Genomic DNA, 5,635 nt, shown 5'->3' with positions numbered 1-5,635 from the left:
AAAGACAGAAAATATATAAGAAACATAAAATAATACTAGTTAAGAAACATTCCAAGATAAAAAAAAACTGAATAATAATACTAAACAATATTTAAAATATTTTTCATATTTCATGTTCAAAAAATTAGTTCTGTTTATTTAATTTCTTTTACAAATGTTATAATTTTCCTAAATGAAAATTTATTTCCAATAGGTACTTCATTCCTCTCACAAGATTAGCTTTTCTCACTTTGTGCTGCTCTGTGTATTTGAACTTTTTAAGAAACGCATACCACAAACTTTCATCCAAAGTTCCAACCCATCTATCATGCAAATCATCATGCGTCACCTCTCCACCAATAGGAGAGCACTACTATCACGTGACGCATGTGACTTCCTCTACGCACCACTTTGGCAGAAGACGAGCACTGGAAGATTGTGGGGAGGATGGGTGGGAAGTGTGAGTGGAGGGAAGTACCTATCGGAAATACATTTTCATTTAAGAAAATTATAACTTCCGATAAGGTACTCTCCCTCTTCTCACAAGATTAGCTTGAATCCTACATTGAAATAGAGGAGGGACTGGTGCAAGGGAAGCACAGGCATATCCCCCAAAAACATCTGGAGGAAATCCCCAAAATGAGAGAAACAGATCAGGTGATCTGAAGAGGGGGCCCACACCACATCTGAGCCAGGTATCTCTTTGCCAGGAACATCAACATGATCAGAAGGACCAGACATGGCAGTACATAAAGGAGCACATCCGCATGGGAGAGGAGTAGTTTAACATTGTGATCTTAAACAGAAATTAGAACCACTCAATCCGACGATGGAAAGTGGGCAAGTGAGGATGTGTCCCATGGTGTAGAGTGGCTAGGGTGAGATAGGACCATATTTAGTAAGTCAACTACATCCAAAACTTCACTCACAGGCCATGTAGACCTTCTGCGACCCACAACACAGAAGACAAGTTGATAGGGGAAGATGGACAACCTGAAACCTTTGTAAGGACTTGGGATTAGTTTACTCAAACTCCAAACCTCACTCGCTGGGTACTGACATCCACGTGAAGGTAGAAGGAAGGCACCCAATCATAGGGGGTGAACTGCATTTGGGCATCTCATCTTGTAACTCCTTCTATACTGGCAGAACACCACTGCCCTACTTTGAACTGAATGGTTATAGCCATCTTAGTGGAACCCATCCAGCAGGTTGCCTCCATGGGGGAAAAAAAGTGTAGTGGAAAGTCTGAAGGGACTGCAACACCTGAGACAGTGCAATGGGTGATCACAAAACCTTATTTTGAAAAACAGACCACACCAATTTATTCAATCTGGGAATGGCAAGGATGGGCAGCAATCCCCTTTTGTTTTACCCATACCAACCATGGGTGGTACAGTCTGGGATGGGCATATTATGACACAATTATCATGAGGAATTTACACTCTAGTGATTATGTGAAACACCCTATCTAAAAAAATGTGCATACATAGCCATGGAAAATGTACAAGAATCAACATGGCTTACACTGTGGATTTGATAGCAAGATGTCTGCAAATGGTTACAGCCATCTTAGTGGAACCCATTCCAAGTACAGACAGAATAATCTGGTCAGGCACCACTCGTCACAGTGTGAAAGAAAAGAAAACATTAGCAAGGACTTACCTTGTGTCACAGCCATGCCAAAATATGTAGAATAGCCACAGGCGATACTCCAAGGAAGCAGAAACAGCAACGTGGTGTAGGTAGTGGGAGATGAACGTTTGCAGAGTTGTTCACATGCCCGATCATAGAATCTCCTCCAATGGTGGATGAAGATGAGAGGCAAGGGAGAAGGTAAGATAACAGATTTGAAACAAGGAAACGTGAAAGAGATCATGCTGGGAAGAAGACAAGGAGGAATAGGCCAACTGGATCAAATGTCAAATCCAATTGGTCAGGGTAACTGGGGAAATATCACAGGAAGAGAAAGGTTGTCAAGGGATAAGAAGGTGGGAACGAGGACCCCTGACGGAAGTCGTGTGAGCAATATAAAACAGAGGGCACAGACAGGACAGAGGAGTCTTTCCGAATCAGGACAGTGGTAGAGATGAGATATAGAGGATAGGCAGATGTGGGAAAAGGAGGACTGCCCTTCTCAAGCCACAGAGATCTTAAGAAGGAAAGCACATTATCCAGATAAAGGATAACGTAGGAGGAGTGGTACAATATCCTAGTAACGTCTATGGCGAAAATATCTGATCTATGACACCCGCAGGCCAGGTGGAGGAGGAAATATGCTTTCAAAGAGAGTTGAAACAGGGAGCACATACCCAGAGATTCGAATGGAGGTGAGGGCATGAAGGATCACATTAATGTTCCAGTCCAGGAGCGACGGACATCTCAGTGGACAATGGAGCAGACAGGAACGGATCAACATGTAAAAGACAGGGGAAGCAAAGACCCTGCAGAAACTGGAAAAATGGAAGGTATGGGATAATGCCACTCGAAACCCCGAAATAGAGAAGACCAAAAAACCCCTCTCAAAGAGCCACGTGAGAAACTTGGAGATACAGGCAACCATTGTGTGAGATGCCTGGAAACTCCGAGTCAATGCCCAGGAACAATAAATGCTCCACTTGTATTGATAGATGATCAAAGAAGAAGAGCAGATGAATGGACTAAATGTGAAGTTACTCTGCAAGAGAAACTGAAACTCCTTGCCAAGAACCTGACAAAAGGCATGAAGATGGAGGACAGACAGTGTGGAATGGAGTGACTGGGATTGATGGAGGAAGAGGAAGGGGAGGGACCACCCACTGTTGGAGCAACTGAGGGAACCAAGGTTAAGCAGGCCAGTAAGGAGCAATCAGAAGGGCAATGTACAGAATGGCATGGATGAGAGAAACCACCCAATAAAGTAAATGGATGGGAGGGTAAATATAAAGGAACAGATGAGGCCAATCTTGGCTGAAGGCATCATAAGCCAAGGCTCCAGGATAGGGAATGAAGGGCCAAAATCAAGGTAATTTGTGACTGAGAGTGGTGATAAACGCATTAATATGGGACATACCCAGATGCAGACAGAGCCACCAAAAATCGGCAGGATGCAGAGACCACTCTGCAGGATAAATAAAATCCAGTCAAGAAAGATGATTGGCTACAAGATTGAAAGCACCCTATACATGACATGCCATCAAATTAATTTGTTGTGTGTGGGCCCAATAAAAAAAGATCCATAGTGCAAAAACACAGGGATCTAGACCTGGTGCCACCTTGGTGATTATTATAACCCACCATGGTAGAATTGTCGGAATGGATCATAACCAGCAAGCAACTGGCAAGAGAAAGAAAATGATCCAAAGCCCAATGAACAGCCACAAATTCAAGAACACAGATGTGAAGAGAATTCTCCTCCACAGACCAACGACCCAAAACCTCCTGGTGATCCACCAAGGCACCCCAGCCCTGAAGGGATGCATCCATGAACAGATGTAAATCTAGCCACAGAGGAGGAAGCGGGACCCCTGCCAACATGTGTGCAACGTTCAACCACCAATGGAGATTGTCTATAAGGGATGAGGGAAAAGATAAAGGAATATCTAAAGGATTCCAGGCGAGGTTCCATTGTTCATGAAGGAGTAATTGAAGAAAGCACATATGGACCCTGCCCAAGGGTATGTCCACCTTGGCCATCCAAAGACCTTGAGAAGATCACTGAAGAGAAAATTATGTCTCCATGGTAAAGCAAGGAGTGTGAAAATACTGATTGAGATGCCAGTCCTCCATCTTCTTGGGAAACACAAACAGGCGTGAGTAAAACTCCCATGAACATGGGGGAGCTGGTTCGATAGCCTGTTGTGCAATGAGGTCCTGAACTGCCTCTGACAGATGCTGGCTTGTTGAAGGATCCCGTGGAGAAGGAAAAGTAATGGGAACACTGGAGAAGGCAGGAAGGGAGAGAAAAGGGATAACATATCCCTCTGAGAGCACTCTGTGAACCCAGACATTGGTGAGAAAAGGTACCCACTGATGAACGAAATTGAAGAGATGAGTCCCCAATGGGCCCAAACTGACCACATAGTCACTGGTAATGCTGTTGGCAGATTGTGCATCGTTGAACTGCGGCATCGTGGTAGGGTGGGATGGGAACCAGTGCCGCACTTGGCCCCAACTGTGACAAACGAGGTACCAAATTAGTAAGGGTAGAATATTGATGGGCTGAGGCCACCCGCGAATCCAAAGACTCATGAACTGAGTCAAACACATAAAACCAAAAAACGGCACCATGGGAGGTCCCTCAGATAAGAAGCCTGGAGATGGATCCATGCCAAAGCCACATCATGGCCCAAGAGGTCTCAACAACAAACAAAACACGTTTGAAGCACAAGAGCTGGAAACGAGCCAATGTAGAAGTAAAGATGGAGAAGATTTTAGCAGAAAACCTCCTACGGGGTTCCTGTGAAGAACCTCTGACAGAAGGTGAAGAATTGAGCTTGGGTAAGTTGGACAGGATAATCTGGGTTCACCCCCCCCCCTCAAACAGGTCGAACTGATACCAACAACTCTGTTGGTCAATAAAGGGAAAGTCTGCTCAATGATAAACATGGGCAGACTGATCCAAAGTCCATGGGGGACAAAGCATACTAATGCCCTCCCCCAGTTCCACATGCATGAACCCTAATAATGGGGGATAGACTAAATATGGTTGGGAAATTGTTTCATGTAAGCGGGAAGGTCTAGGGTAAAAGAAAACAGGTGTAAGAGACTAAACATCACATACCTGAGAGATAAAGTCTGAAAAGACCGATGATGTATGAGTGGAATCATCAGGTAGTAAATGGGAAGGTGCAAAAAACCCCGGGGGTGGACAAACGATCAAAATCGTCATCAGCCTGGACTGGCTTGAAAGGCTCAGGACAAAGTGGGGCAGAAGTAGGCAAGAAAGTCTGACTCATGTACCGCTCAATCTCCAGGCAAATGAGCAACGATATCCCTGACAGGTCATCCACAGCTAAAAATATGGCATCAGACGCTGGAAAAGTACCTGAAGTGGTGACAACTGTGATGTGTAGTAAATAAAGTTAAGAAAAATAGAAAACATGCAAAATTAAGAAAATAAACCACTTCAAGGTAACTGAACAATGTAAGAAAGAATATCTGAACTCGACAGCTCAGCTCAGTTTCATTCCTCTTCCTCCTTTCTGAACTATGGTTTTGATACTGTTGAATGTTTATGTAGATATGATATGAGGGTCAGAGTACACTACACTTGCATCCGACCCCTTTCAGGGCAATGTCCATGTAGGTATCTTCATTTACATTCATGTGTAGTGCATAACATTACTTAATTCGGTGTTGTAAAGTCTTACACTTAGCAAACAGTTCCATATATGCAAACAACAGATTTCACATGTTTGAAAGTAATATAATACATTTTACATAAAATACACTTTTTTTAAATGTATTTGTTTTGGTCCAAACTAGTGTAGGGTTTAAGGTCTAGTAATAGGTGGCCTTATTAAATCCCTATTTCTGAAACATATGTTTACAGGTGAGAGGTACTTGGGTCTACTTCCATCTTGTATGTAGTAGCGATAAAGTTCACAGAGTAGGTCATTCTTTTGCCAATTTTTCTCAAAGTAATTTATCGTATTATGCAAGAGTCTATCGGCTA

At 43.4% G+C, this 5,635-nt stretch overlaps 1 protein-coding gene across 1 annotated transcript in view; it reads right to left on the bottom strand.

Annotated features, from left to right (window-relative positions):
* The window catches only part of LOC106474875 (dynein heavy chain 2, axonemal-like), a 192,529-nt gene that overhangs the window by 50,449 nt on the left and 136,445 nt on the right, over positions 1-5,635 (bottom strand). The gene's annotated exons all lie outside the window — the stretch shown is intronic.

Source organism: Limulus polyphemus, unplaced genomic scaffold (genome assembly GCF_000517525.1).
Source record: "Limulus polyphemus unplaced genomic scaffold, Limulus_polyphemus-2.1.2 Scaffold143, whole genome shotgun sequence".
In the NCBI taxonomy this organism is placed as follows: domain Eukaryota; kingdom Metazoa; phylum Arthropoda; class Merostomata; order Xiphosura; family Limulidae; genus Limulus; species Limulus polyphemus.
The sequence above is the reverse complement of the archived record's forward strand: the minus strand, read 5'-3'. Positions and strand labels throughout refer to the sequence as shown.